This window comes from Dasypus novemcinctus, chromosome 16, assembly GCF_030445035.2.
Source record: "Dasypus novemcinctus isolate mDasNov1 chromosome 16, mDasNov1.1.hap2, whole genome shotgun sequence".
Lineage (NCBI taxonomy): Eukaryota > Metazoa > Chordata > Mammalia > Cingulata > Dasypodidae > Dasypus > Dasypus novemcinctus.
Genome location: NC_080688.1, coordinates 65,718,835 through 65,733,997, shown reverse-complemented (window position 1 = coordinate 65,733,997; position 15,163 = coordinate 65,718,835). Strand labels below are relative to the sequence as shown.

Below are 15,163 nucleotides of genomic sequence, written 5' to 3'. Positions count from 1 at the left end.
GGCCTCAAGGCCAAAGCTTGGCCTTTCAACTAGGATTTCCTGAATTCTGAGAAACCAGGGAATTTATGTGTGTGTGTTTGTTGTTTTTGCCCCAGAGTCTTTTTTTTTTAAGATTTACTTTATTTATTTATTTCTCCCACCCCCTCATTGTTTGCACTTGCTGTGTCTGTTCATCTTCCTTGTTTATTTTTTTGTCTATTTTTTGAATGTTACATTCAAAAAATATGAGGTCCTCATATACCCCCCACCCACCTCATCCTACTCCTCCCCCCATAACAACAACCCCCTTGATCATCATGAGACATTCATTGCACTTGGTGAATTCCTTGTTTCTTTAGGAGGCACCAGGAACCAAACCTGTGACCTCAGATGTGGGAGGCACCTAATCACTTGAGCCGCCTCCATTTCCTGCTTTGTTGTATCTTTCATTACGTTTTTCCTCTTGTCTCTCTTGCTGTGTCAGTTTGCTGTGCCTGCCCATCGCGCCAGCTTGCTGTCTTCTCTAGGAGGCAACACGAACTGAACCAGGGTCCTCCCATGTGGTAGGCAGGAGCCCAATCATTTAAGCCACATCTGCTTCCCTGCCCCAGAGTCTTAACGTTCCATTCCAATCTGTAGCCACTCTTTCCACCACCTTTCTTTTACCATAACATTCAATTTCACAATTAAATCATCATATAACAACCATCATAATCCAATCTTCTTGAACTTTGCTATTACTCGATATTCACATTAGAAGGTAACTCTTGGAGGTGGACATGGAGTCTGAGTAACCTAGCTGTATAACCTTTGATGATGTAAACAAAAAACTGTTTTGCATCATGTTTTCTCATGTAAAATGGAGACAATAATACTTTACTCACCTGGTTGTAAGAATTAGGTCAAATCACACACACACATATATGTATTTTTTAAATCAGAGTAGTACACTTTGTTACATTTATTTTTCCATTACTCTGGCTCAGAATAAAACATGACAAAACTCAAGGTTTAATGAATAATAAAAATATGGAATGCTTCACAAATTTGCACGTCATCCTTGCACAGGGGCCATGCTAATCTCTGTATCATTCCAATTTTAGTATATGTGCTGCTGAAGTGAGCACTATATATATTTTAATAGAATACATAGACACATATTCCAACTATGCAGTTGTGTAAAAATTGAAAAACAAAAGTATATCTCTGCCCCAATTCTTTTTTTTAAAGATTTATTTTATTTATTTCTCTCCCCTTCCCCCCTGTTGTCTGCTCTCTGTGTCAATTCACTGTGTGTTCTTCTGTGTCTGCTTGCATTCTTGTCATGCAGCACCAGGAAACAGTGCCCCTTTTTTGTTGCGTCCTCTTGCTGCGTCAGCTCTCCATGTGTGCAGTGCCACTCCCAGGGTGGGCTGTGCTTTTTTCACGTGGGGCGGCTCTCCTTGCGGGCCACACTACTTGTGCGCAGGGCACCCCTCCGCGGGGGACACCCCTATGTGGCAGGGCACTCCTTGCGCACAGCAGCACTGTGCGTGGGCCAGCTCCACACGGGTCAAGGAGGCCCTGGGTATTGAACCCTTGGAACCTCCATATGATAGGCAGACATCATATCAGTTGAGCCACAATGGTTCTCTAGCCAATTCTACTCTTCAGGCTTTTTGTTTTTGTTTTTAACAAGAAATGCCCTTCCATTTATTTAAGACTCACTTGGTCCCTTTTAACAATGTTTTACAGTTTTCTGAATATAGGTTTATGTCCTTGGTCAAGTTTTTACCTATTGTAGCAGTTTGATATTATTGATGAATTCCAAAAAGAAATATTGGATTATGTTTGTAAACTGGTCTTTCCTCTGGGCATGCATATGAGATTATATTGGATTCAGAGGTTTACTTGATTACTTAATCATACTTAATCAAGTAAACCTCTTGTGTCAGTAGAGCATTGAATACCTACCCCTTAGAGGGTAGGGACTTGCAGATAAAAGGCATGGCAAAGGACAGCTTTAAGGGTTTTTGATGTTGGAGTTTTGATGTTGGAGTTTGATGCTGAAGCCTTACACTAGAGCCCCAGTAAGTAAGCTCACAGAGGAAAGAGAAGCAAGCCCCAGGAAGAGAGGAACCGTGAGCCCAGGATGAAGCAAGATCCTGGAAGGGAGGAACCCAGGAAGCCTGTATCCTCACAGACATTGACAGCTATCTTGCTCCAACACGTGAAAACAGACTTTGGTGAGGGAAAACTTATGCTTTATGGCATGGTATCTGTAAGCTCCTACCCCCAATAAATACCCTTTATAAAAACCAACCAATTTCTCGTATTTTGCATCAGGATCCCTTTGGCTAATACACCTGTATATTCTATTCTCTTTTTTTTTATTTTTAAATTTATTTATTTTGATGAAACTTTAGATTATATAAATGTTGCATAGAAAATACAGGGGATTCCCATATGCCCCACTCCCTCCCCTTCCCACACTCTTTGGGTTTTTAAATAAACTGGAATTACGTATTATATACTCTTGTTAAGCCTTTTTTCATTCGTTCTATTGTGAAGTGTTTTCCAAGTTTATTAAATAATTTTCCATATCATTCCTATTAAAGGTTGTAGAGTGTTCTGCCAGATGGGTGTGCCATAATGTATTTAAACAATCCCCTGTCATTGAACATTGTGGTACTTTGGTGACATTTTTTAGTCAAGTGGTCTGGGCAATAGGGGAAGCAAAAGGTTGATTATTTGGAAAGAAGTCTGATTGTTAAAATAAAATAATAAACCTTTTAATTGGAATGTATTATTTTTCTATTTTCTATTGCCACTCTTACAAATTACCACAAACTTACTGGTTTAAAACAACACAAACATATCATTTCACAGTTCTTTAAGTCAGAAGACCAACCTGGTCTCACTGGACTGAAATCAAGGTAGTGGCAAGACTATGCTCTCTCCTGGAGGCTCTAGGGGATAGTCTGCTTCTGTGCATTTTCTAGATTCTAGAGGCCACCTGCATTCCCCGGCTTGTGCCATCTTTAAAACTAGCAACACCTGCTGAGTCCTTGCATGGTGTCACTCTGGTCTTCCATGGTCTCATCTCCTTCTGACCCTTTTTCTGCCTCCCTCTTCCACTTTTTAAGGACCGTTGTGGTTACATTGGGTTTACCCTGATAATCCAGGATAATCTCCCCTATTTTAAGGTCAATTAGCAGCTTAATTCCATCTACAATTTTAATTCACCATCAAAATCTCAGATAACATATTCATAGGTTCTGAGGCTTAGGACTTGGAAAGACTTGGGGTCTGTTATTCTGCCTTCCATGTAGAATAATTTCGTATTTACAGGAGAGTTGCAAAATACAGAGGGTTCCAGTGTACCCTTCACCAAGTACCCCTTAATAAACATGGTGCATTAAAAAAGTACATAAAGGGAAGCGGACTTAGCCCAGTGGATAAGATGTCCGTCTACCACATGGGAGGTCTGCAGTTCAAACCCCAGGCCTCCTTGACCTGTGTGGAGCTGGCCCATGCGCAGTGCTGATGCGCTCATGGAGTGCCCTGCCATGCAGGGGTGTCCCCGTGTAGGGGAACCCCACGCGCAAGGAGTGCGCCCCGTAAGGAGAGCCGCCCAGCGCGAAAGAAAGTGCAGCCTGCCCAGGAATGGTGCCACACACATGGAGAGCTGACACAACAAGATGACGCAACAAAAAGAAACACAGATTCCCATGCCACTGATAAGGATAGAAGCGGTCACAGAAGAACACACAGTGAATGGATACAGAGAGCAGACAACTGGGGTGGGGGGGAGGTGGAAGGGGAGAGAAATAAATAAAAAATAAATCTTTAAAAAAAAAAAGTACATAAATATGGTATTAGTCAGCCAAAGGGGTGCTGATGTAAAATACCAGAAATTGGTTGGTTTTTATAAAGGGTATTTATTTGGGACAGGAGCTTACAGATACCAGGCCAAAAGCATAAGTTACTTCCCTCACCAAAGTCTATATTCACGTGTTGGAGCAAGATGGCTGCTGACATCTGCGAGGGTTCAGGCTTCCTGGGTTCCTCTGGGCTCAATGCCTCTGTTTTCTCCACCAGGTCAGCTATAGACATGAGGTTCTCTAGGCTTTGCCTCTCTCCACAAGGTCAGCCGTAGAATATCAGGCAAACAACTCTGTCTCTCTTTCCCTGCAGCTCCAGCTTCAGCATCAAACTCCAACATTAAAAGCCCTCAACTCTGTCCTTTGCCATGCCTTTTATCTGTGAGTCCCCACCCACCAAAGGGGAACACCCTACTGGCACAATAAGTTTACATGATTACTTAATCAAGTAAACCTATGAATCCAATATAATCTAATATGCTCAGAGGAATAGATCAGTTTACAAACATAACCCAATATTTCTTTTTGGAATTCATCAATAATATCAAACTGCTACACATAGCATACTTTTTTAAACTAATAACTTAACATTATAAAATGATGCAGGTGCTGTGGAAAACAGTTCAGGGGTTCCACAAAAAGTTAAACATAGAATTACCATATGACCCAGCAATTCCACTTTTAGGTATATACCCCAAAGAATTGAAAGTAGGGATGAACTCAAATAGATACTCGTACATCAATGTTCATAGCAGCATAGCCCCAATAGCCAAAAGGTTGAAACAGCCCAGAAGTCTACTAACAGATGAGTAGATAAACAATATGTGGTGTATGCATTCAATTAGGCATCCATAAAAAGGAACGAAGTTTTGATTTATGCTACATCATGGATGAATCTTGAAGACATTAAATTGAATGCAATAAGTCAGACACAAACGGACAGGTATAGCATGATTCCGTGTATATGAAATAACTAGCATATGCAATTTCAGAGAGAGAGAAATAGATTACAGGTTATCAGGGGAAGTGGGCTAGGAGAATGGGGAATGTTTTCGTTTCCTGGATGCCAAAACTAATACCATACAATGGACTGGTTTAAACAATGGAATTTATTGGTTCATGGTTTTGAGTCTGGGAGACTCCAAAATCCATTAAGGCGTCATCAAGGTGAGGCCTTCTCCCAGAAGTGTGTGGCGTTCTGGAGCTGGCTGCTGGCAGTCCTGGGTCCTTGGCTTTTCTGTCCCATGGCAATGCACATAGTGGCCTCTCCTGGCTTCTCCCTTCTCTTCCTGATTCCACTGACGCTCTGGTTCTGGCTGCTCCCTCTGGCTCTCTCTCTGTCTGTGATCTTCAGTATAAGACCTTCAGGAAACCAGACCCATCCTGATTCAGCTGGCCACGCTTTAAATGAGGTAACCTTGTCAAAAGGTCCTAGTTACAAGAGTTCACACCCACAGGAATGGAGTTCATTGCTCCAAACTAGCAAAGGGAGTTAATGCTTAACTGGGTCACGGTTTCTGTCAGGGGTAATGGAAAAGTTTTTGTAGTGAATTTTGGTGATTGAACAACATTGTGGATGTACTTAATGTCACCGAATTGTATACTTGAAAGAGGTTAAAACAGGAAAATTTATGTTGTACAACATGTTAGCACAATTTTAAAAAGAGACTAGATCAGGGGTTCTTAACTTTTTTGTTCCACAAACCCCTTTGCCAGTCAGGTGAAAACCACAGACCCCTTACTAAGTCCACATTATACTGTGTATTATTTAATAAATATATCACACCCACACCAACACGTCCCCACAAGAATAATGTTTTTTTTAAATTTCAATTCAAGCTCACAGACCCCTGGTTAATAACCCCTGGACTAAAGAAACAATGACAATTTAATGCAATACATGATCCAGGACTGGATCTAACAATGGGGGAGAAAAATGCCCAAAGGATGTTATTGGAACAACTGCAAAAAATTGAAATATAGACGTATGCTTTATATCATGTTAAACTTCTTGAACTTTAACAAGAAAAACCTTATAAATAACTGATGACTATATTTAGTTTGGTTACATAAGTGAATACATTTGTTCTTAGGAAATATTAAGAGGTAAAGAAGTATGTACTCTCAAATGTTTAGAAAATAGATACGTACATAAAATGATCCAAAAATGTGGCAAAATGTTAAAAGTTGGTAAATCTGAGGATCTGGAAAAGAGGCATAATGGAATTATCTGCATTATTTTTGTATTATTTCTGTAACTTTCCTGTAAGTTTGAAATTATTTTAAAATAAAAAGCCTTTAAAAAAGGAAGTTAACGCTGGTACAATACCATTAACTAAACTAAATTTCATCTTTTTCTGTTCCAGGATCCAATCCAGGATGCCCCTTTGTGTTTAGTGGTGGGGTTTTCCTGACTTCCCTGTTAGTGTTTCTGCACTAACTGTCACTGCAGGAGTCGAGTCAGTCAAAATTATCATGTTTTTGCAGGCTAGATTGAAGATTGCTGACCAAGGGTAACACTTTTATATGTTACATGTTTAATAAAACTGCTTAATAAATACATAAATAAATGTGCAAGAATAGCCAGAAATAGCAGGTATGTATAGCAGGGGAAACAGAGATTGAGAGGTGAAGAAATTTCATGTTTATCTGTTTTTTGTTTATTATTATTTTTATTTTTTTTATTGTCTATTTTTTTAAAGATAGATCACACAAAACATCACGTTAAAAAACATAAGAGGTTCCCATATACCCCACCCTCCACCCCACCCTGCTCCTCCCACATCAACATCCCCTTTCATCAGTGAGGCACAGTCATTGCATTTGGTGAATACAGCCTGGAGCACTGCCACACCAGTGGACCATAGTTTACCTTGTAGCTGGCAGTCTCCCCCAGTCCATCCAGTGGGTTATGGCAGGATAAACAGTGTCCTTTATGTGTCCCTGCAATATCGATCAGGACAACTCCAAGTCCTAAAAATGCCCCGCATTATTATTATTACTGAAATAATGAAAATGCTCTAATAATGATTGAAGTGATGGATGAACTATGTGATTATACCAATTACATTGACTGTACACTTTGGATGTATGGTATGCTTTATTAATACGTATCAACAAAATTGCTTTGTTAAAAAAATTCAATTGGAAAAAATAATAACTTGAAGGACTGCTATGCCACTAATGCTTCATATATTGTAAAATCCTTTCCTAATTTTACTCCCTGATTTACGATATTTGCCTAGCAACATTACATAATTTGCCTAGGAACACTAGGGAGACCCTTTTTATTTCAAGTCATACAAAAAATATGAAGGGGAGGGGATGTTAAATTTCACTAACAGGATCTCCCTAAAGTGGAATAAGTTGCTTTGTGATCTATAAAGCCAGTTTTGAAGAGATGTTCACAACTGCAGCAAGGTTATTTTGGGATAGGCATACTGTGTACCAGGCAAAATTATAAGGTAGTTTGTGTATAGTTTTGGTGTCTGACTTTGTTTCTTTTATATAATTTTTAAATAAAATCATATACCCAGTTCATATTCATTGCAAGAAAATTAGAATACAATAATGGAAAAATAGAGTTTAATCTCTCGTGATCGTCTCATGATCTCATTACCCAAAGTTAATAATTGTTGATATTCTTTTAGACCTTTTCCCTTGCTCATATATACAAAGGTAAGATAAATATAATTAATTTATAAAAATCGGATAACACTGTGCATACCGTTTCCACTCAATCTATCATGAACATATTTTCAAAATATTCATCGATAGCACTCTTTTACAATGGCTGCATTGTAGTGCCCACCTCACTTTAGCCAGTCTCCCAGTTCCCTGTGTTTTGGTAAGTTATCCTATTGTAATCCTGCAAACTCACTTAACTTGCGCTAGAAGGTGGGAAAGAATATATAATACCTCTTTAGTAATTTGAAGTTTATAGAGTATTTTGGCACATATTGACCACTGTTATAATTGAAATAGCAGTAATATCTATTTCACAGTGTTATTTAATAACTTCAACAAGAGAGCAGTGCAGGGACTTCCGGGAAGATGGCGGACTAGAAAGATAGAGGACTCTCTCCTGTCCCAGAAAAATAGCTTGAGGATAGACAGAAATGACCTAGAAAAAATTGTTCTAGGGGTTAGGACACCAGGGATAGACTGGACACTGCCCAGAAAAGAGAGGGGCAAAGAAAAAGAATCTCGATGGCAAAATTGTGAGTTAAAACTGCAGCTGGAGCTGACGGCAAATTCCTAGAGACAATTTTGAATTTTCAGGCCTCAGGGCCAGCTACTACAGACAAAGGGGGCCCGCAGGAATCCACCTCCCTTGAAAATGGGAGATGGACACAGACTAAGGTTGACTCATCTTTTTAAAATTTAATTTAAAAATTTTTAAAAAGAAGCTTTAGATTACATAAATGTCACATCAAAAATACAGGGGTGGGGAGAGGATGTAGCTCAGTGGTTGAACACCTGCTTCCCATGTAGGAGGGCCTGGATTTAATCCTTGATACCAACTAAAAAAATAAAATAAGAGATTCCCATATGCTCCCCTCTCCCCCCACACACTTTCCCACATTAACAACATCTTTCATTGGTATGGAACATTTATTACAATTGATGAACACATGTTGAAGAATTGCTACTAACCATGGACTATAGTTTACATTATAGTTTATACTTTGCCCCACACAATTTTATAGGTTTTGACAAAATGTATAATGGCCTGTATCTGTCATTACAATGTCAGGCAGGACAATTCCAATGTCCCCCAAATGCCCCCATGTTACACCTTTTCTTCCCTTTTCCTCCCCTCAGAACCACTGGTGCCACTACCTTTACATCAATGATGCAAATTCTTCCACTGCTAAACTAATAATGTCTATAATAGAATAATAGTAGAATAACAATAAATCCATTGTTCATCCCCAGTCTTGAGGATTTTGGGATGGTAATGCCCACTCTGTTTCTGATTGAGAGGGGGCTTAGATCCTATGGGGCAGATGGATGAAACTGTCTTGCTTGCAGTTGTAGATACTCTGTTTTTTGGAATGGGCATTGTCTATCATCATCTTTTTTGTTAGTTGTCCTGGGTGAATCCAAAGAACTCGAGAGTAGGTGTTGCAACCAGCATATGAGCAGACCGAAGACTTAAGTCTTGGGGTCATATAGGTCTTTCTTGATCTCTTTTAGCACTGTTTTATAGTTTTCTGCATATAAGTCCTGTACTTCTTTGGTTAAATGAATTCCTAGGTGTTTGAGTCTTTGTATTGCTATTGTAAATAGAATTTTTTCCTCTGATTTCCTCGTCAGATTGTTCGGCACTAGTGTACAAAAGCATTATTGATTTTTGTGTGTTGATCTTGTATCCTGCCACTTTGCTGAACTCATTGGCTCAAGTTCCATTCCATTATGGTCTGAGAAGGTGTTTTGTATAGTTTGTCTTTTTATATATTTGTTGAGAGCTGCATTTTGCCATAACATTGATCTATCCTGGAGAAAGATCCATGGGCACTTGAGAAGAATGTATAACCTGATGAGATTGGATGCAATGTTCTGTATATGTCGTTAGGTCTAACTCATTTATCATATTGTTCTAATTCTCTGTTTCCTAGTTGGTTTTCTGTTTAGTTGTTCTAATGATGTGAGTAGGGTGTTGAAGTCTTCAATGATTATTGTGGATATTTCTATTTCTCCCTTCAGTTTTGCCAGTTTGTCTCATGTATTTTGGGGCACCCTGGTCAGGTGCATGGATATTTATGGTTGTTATATCTTTCTGGTGAGTTGTTCATTTTATTAATATAATGGCTTTCTGTATCTTATAATATTTTTTGCATTTAAAGTCTGTTTTGTCTGATATTAATATAGCTACCCCTGTTCTCTTTTGGTCTGGTATATAAAATTAACAAGTATAGTGCTAATTATAGGGCCAAATAAAAGGGGCAGAATAGTTGTGTGCAGGGAAATTATAAATGAGTCTAACTTTGTTACACTGGGGGGCATAAATTCCAAAGTAAGGTCCACTAAGAGGGTACCAAATTCCTGAGATTGTCTGCCTTGCTTATCGTGTCTAGATGTCTCTAGAGCCCTCAGGAGCCCTGCTGTTTGAGGCACTGTTTACTGTGGCAGTCAGTGAGATCCTGCTCAGACATGCATAAGTGTAACCTCTGGAATGACATCCTGACTCACTTTGAAATCTCTTAGCCATATGAACTCATTTGTCTTTACCCTTTCCCACTTTTGGTCAAGGTCTTTTTCCAGATGCATCACTAATCGGAGCTTGTTAATAATCACTTGGTGCCAGGGAAGCTCATCCCCAGGTGACTCATTTTTTGACCCACAAATTTGGTCGACCGTGTCCTAGGAGCCCTTCCAGCTGGGAGGGGCCACACTATTGCTTCCCTTGGGAGCCAGCACAGGACTAAAGAGAGCTTACCCTCTCAGTCTTCCTCCCTACTGACCAGACTGGCTGTTGAGGATGCAGAGGGGACTGGAATTATTTCCTACCCAGGAAAAGGGAGGTGGCTGCAAGAAAACAACCTCTGAGAAAGTTTGAATTATGAGGCTTTTAGCCACCATATCATATTGATCTTATCCCTGTTGCAAGGAACACACTCTGACCAGGCTTTGAACTGAAAAGTCTGTCAACCAGCACCATTTGCTGACTGACCAAGGAAGTGCATGTGAGGAAATTAAAAGTAATTAAGAGAGGCTTTTTCTGGCTTTCATAGTTTCCTTCCCAAGGCACCTGGAAGCAGGTCTGAAATCCATTACTGGGTACATGGCCCAGATTTAAGCAACTAACAGGGATAATCCAAAAAACCCAGAATAAGTTAAACAAAGAATCAAAGAACAGCAGTGACACACAGCCTCATGCCACCAAATACCTATGAAAGAGAAAGAACTTGAGCATAAGAGTAAACCCACCATCTGAATCAGATGCCTAGACAGCAGCAAAAAATTCCAAGCCATACTAAGAAAATGGAAGACGTGGCCCAAGAAAAGGAATATATCAAAGCTGCAGATGAGGCACAGGATTTGAGACAACTAATCAACAAAATTCATAACATTTCCAAAATCAAAGTAATGAATTGAAAGACAATATAACTAAAGAGACAAGGGACATCAAGAACATACTGAGAAGGCTCAAAGAAGTATTTGAAAACCTGAAAAAGAAAGTAACAGAGCTCATGGGGATGAAAGACATGATAGGTGAGATGAAAAACACATTAGCATTATACAAGAGCAGACTCAAAATGATAAAAGAAAGAATAAGTGGTACAGAAGACAGAATAAAATTGAAGAGATAAGAACACAGAGAGAAAAGAATGGGAAAAATTGACAGATGTCAGGGAGTTAAATAACATTTAACAACAACATATGTGTCATGGGAGTTCCAGAAGGAGAAGAGATGGGAAAGGGGGGGGGGGGGGAGAGTACTTGAGAAAATAATGGCTGAAAATTTCCCAACTCTAATGAAATGAACTTACATGTCCAAGAAGCGCAGCCTACCCCAATCAGAAAACATTCAAATAGAACTACTCAAAGACACATAGTACTCAGAATGTGAAACATCAAAAATAAAGAGTAAACTCTGAAAGCAGCGAGAGAGAAGCAAACCATCACATATGCCCAGTAAGACTTAGTACAGATTTCCCATCAGAAACAATGGAGGTGAGAAGACAGTGGTATGACACAATTAGGATACTGAAAGAGAAAAACTGCCAGCTGAGAATTCTTTATCCAGAAAAAGTCCTTCAAATATGAAGGTGAGTTTAAAATATTAACAAACAAACAGAAACTAAGAAAGTTCATAAAAAAGAACCTCGCCTTGCAAGAAGCATTAAAGGGAGCCTTATAGACCAAAAGAAGAAGACAGGAGAGAGAGGCTTAGAGGAGAGTGTAGAAGGCAACAATATCAGAAAAGATAACCAAAAGAGTGAAAAGATAGGGGAAAAAAAAAAAAGATATGACATATAAAAGCCAAAGAATAAAATGGTGGAAATAAATAATGCATTCACAATAATATCAAATGTGAATGGATTAAACTCGCCAATCAAAAGATATAGGCTGATAAAATGGATTTAAAAAAAGCATGAGCTGGGAAGCAGCTGTGGCTCAATCAATTGGGCTCCTGCGGCGGCTTGCTCGGTCGGTAGAGGTGGGGTCTGGCTGCGGATGAGGGGTCGGTCCAGCTCTGGACGAGGGGTCGGTCCCGCTTGGGATGAAGGGTCGGTCCGGCAGCAGACGAGGGATCGGTCTCACAAGGGGTTGCGCGGTTCGGCTGACGGGGTCGCCCGGCGAAGCCGGCGACGAAGGGGTCACCCGGAGAAGCAGGCGACGAACTGGGGACAAGGGAGGCCAGGCCCTTGTCGGGGGCTCTCAGGACTGGAGGGCGCACGGCAGAAGAACTACCGCGGAGACAAGGTAAACACGCAAGTCCACTTTACTGAGGGAGAGGCAACAGTTTTATAGGGGCTGGGGAAGGCTGATTGGTAGAAGCCATGCCCTGTTCTGATTGGTTGCCGGCGAAAGGTCAGTGGGCGGTACTGGACGGGGGAGGGGTGGTGGTTAGGGATTGGCTGTCGCTGTTGCTGGGGGAAGGGGCAGGGTTTAGGGATTGGTGGCTGCTGTTGCTGGGGTGGAGGGCAGACTTGAGTTTCCCGCCCATGCCTGGCTGTTGCTGCTGTCGGGGGAGGGGAAAAGGGCGGGCTGGATTTTTCCGCCCACACCTGGCTGTTGCTGCTGTCGGGGGAGGGGAAAAGGGCGGGCTGGATTTTTCCGCCCACACCTGGCTGTTGTTGCTGTCGGGGGAGGGGAAAAGGGCAGACTGGAATTTTCCGCCCTGCGCCTGCGCAGGGAGAAGGAAGAAGAAGGGTGCCGCCCCACAAGGCATCGGGTGGCGCCATCCGGGAGGAGGGGCGGCCGTGGAAGCATGGCTGCCGAGAAGGGGAGACCCGAGGGCACTCTGCACCCATGCCGAGCTTCCTTCAGGGGTGGCGGTGAGTCCGACCAGCCACCCTATTATGGGGGCAGCGGAATTAGGCCTACCGCGGCCGCTCCCCTGCCAGGCCAGCAAACCACACTTCAGCCCGAGGGGTGACCGCAGGCTCCCATCAACCGTATGGGAGGGCCTAGGTTTGTCAGCGGAGAGCTGACAACCTGTGCCTGCAGAGAGCTGGTGCAGCAAGATGACACAACAAAAGGGAGACAAGCAGACACAGAAGAACGCACAGCAAATGGACACAGAGAGCAGACAGCAATCAAGCTGCGAGGGGGTGGGATATAAAAAAAAAACCTCTTAAAAGAAAACAAAACATGAGCTATCCATATGCTGCCTACAAGAGACTCACTTTAGGCACAGGGATACAAACTGGCTGAAAGTAAAAGTTTCAAAAAAAAAGATATTCCATGCAAAGAGTAACTAAAAAAGAGCAAGGGTAGCTATACTAATACTGAACAAAATGGACTTTAATGCAAAAAAAGGTATAAAAGATACAGGTGGATTAATAAGAGGGACAATCCACCAGGAAGAAATAATGTCATAAATATCTATGTACCTAACCAGGGTGTCCCAAAATATGTGAGGCAGACTCTGGGAAAACCGAAGGAAAAAATATCTCTACAATAACAGTTGGAGACTTCAACCTACCATTTGCATCATTAGATAGAAAACCTGGACAGAAGATCAACAAGGAAACAGAAAAATTGAAGAATTTGATAAACAAGTTAACCTAACAGACATACACAGAATGTTGCATCCAATCAGTGGGTTATACATTCTTATCAAGTGCCTATGGATTTTCTCCAGGATAGATCATATGCTAGATCACAAGGCAGGTCTCAATAAATACAAAAAACTGAAATTATTCAAAGCACCTTCTCAGATCTTAATGGAACAAAACTGGAAATCAATAATAGACAGGAAGGGGAAAGTTTACAAATGTGTGGAGGCTGAACAACACCCTCCTTAACAATCAGTGGATCAGCGAAGAAACTGTAAGTGAAATTAGTAAATATATCGAGACAATGAAAACAAGAGCACAAATAACCAAAACTTATGGGATACAGCAAAGGCAGTCTTGGGAAGGAAATTTATAGCCCTAAATACCTATATTAAAACAGAAGAGCTAAAATCAAAGATCTAACTGAACAACTGGAGAAACTAGAAAAAGAACAGCAAACCATTCCCAAAGCACGAAGAAGGAAAGAAATAATAAAGATCTGAGCAAAAATAAATGAAATTGAGAACAAAAAAACAACAAAGAAAATCAACAAAACCAATACTGGTTCTTTGAAAAGATCGATAAAATTGACAAACCCTTAGGTAGACTAACAAAGGAAAAAGTGAGAAGATGCACATAAATATAATCATTAATGAACAAGAGAAGTTAAGACAACCCACGGAAATAAAAGGATCATAAGAGGATACTATGAGAATATGTATGTCAACAAACTAGACAACCTAAAATGGACAAATTCCTAAAAATGCTCAAACATCCTCAACTGGTGCTACAAGAAATACAAGAACTAAACAAACAATCACATGTAAAGATTGACTCAGTCATCAAAAACTTCTCAACAAAGAACAGTGCAGGGCCAGATGGCTTCATAGGTGAATTCCACCAAGTAGTTCAAGAAAAATTCATACCAATCCTTTATTTATTTATTTATTTATTATTTATTTCTCCCCCCTTCCCCACCTCCCATTGTCTGCTGTCTGTGTCCATTCGCTGTGTATTCTTCTGTGTCCGCTTATATTCTTGTCAGTGGCACCAGGAATCTGTGTCTCTTTTTGTTGCATCATCTTGCTGCATCAGCTGTGTGTGTGTGTGGCACCACTCCTGGGCAGGCTGCACTTTTTTCTCACTGGTCTGCTCTCCTTACAGGGCACACTCCTTGCACGTGGGGCTCCCCTATGTGGAGGACACCCCTGCGTGGCATGGCTCTCCTTACTCACATTAGCACTGCGCATGGGCCAGCTCATCACATGGGTCAGGAGGCCCTGGGTTTGAACCCTGGACCTCCCATGTGTTAGGCAGACGTTCTATCTGTTGAGCCAAATCTGCTTCCCTATACCAATGCTTTTTATATTTATTTCCCCCACCCCTCATTGTATGTACTTGATGTGCTTGTTCATTGCATACTCATCTTTTTTTGAAGGCACTGGAACTGAACCTGGGACCTCCCATGTGGGAGGGAGGCGCCTAATTGCTTGAGCCACCTCTCCTCCCTGCTTTGTTGGATCTCTCATTGTGTTTTCCTCCTTGTGTCTCTTTGGTGCATCATCTTGTTGTATCAGCTTGCTACCTTGC

The 15,163-nt window shown here is 41.0% G+C and overlaps 1 protein-coding gene and 1 non-coding gene across 2 annotated transcripts in view; one reads left to right on the top strand and one right to left on the bottom strand.

The window, feature by feature from the left end:
• Positions 1-15,163, top strand: part of DYM (dymeclin) — a 542,345-nt gene that overhangs the window by 2,271 nt on the left and 524,911 nt on the right. The window lies entirely within an intron of this gene.
• LOC111764846 (U6 spliceosomal RNA) lies at positions 1,003-1,106 on the bottom strand. Its single transcript, XR_002797352.1, has one exon. It is a non-coding gene; the product is annotated as a U6 spliceosomal RNA (small nuclear RNA).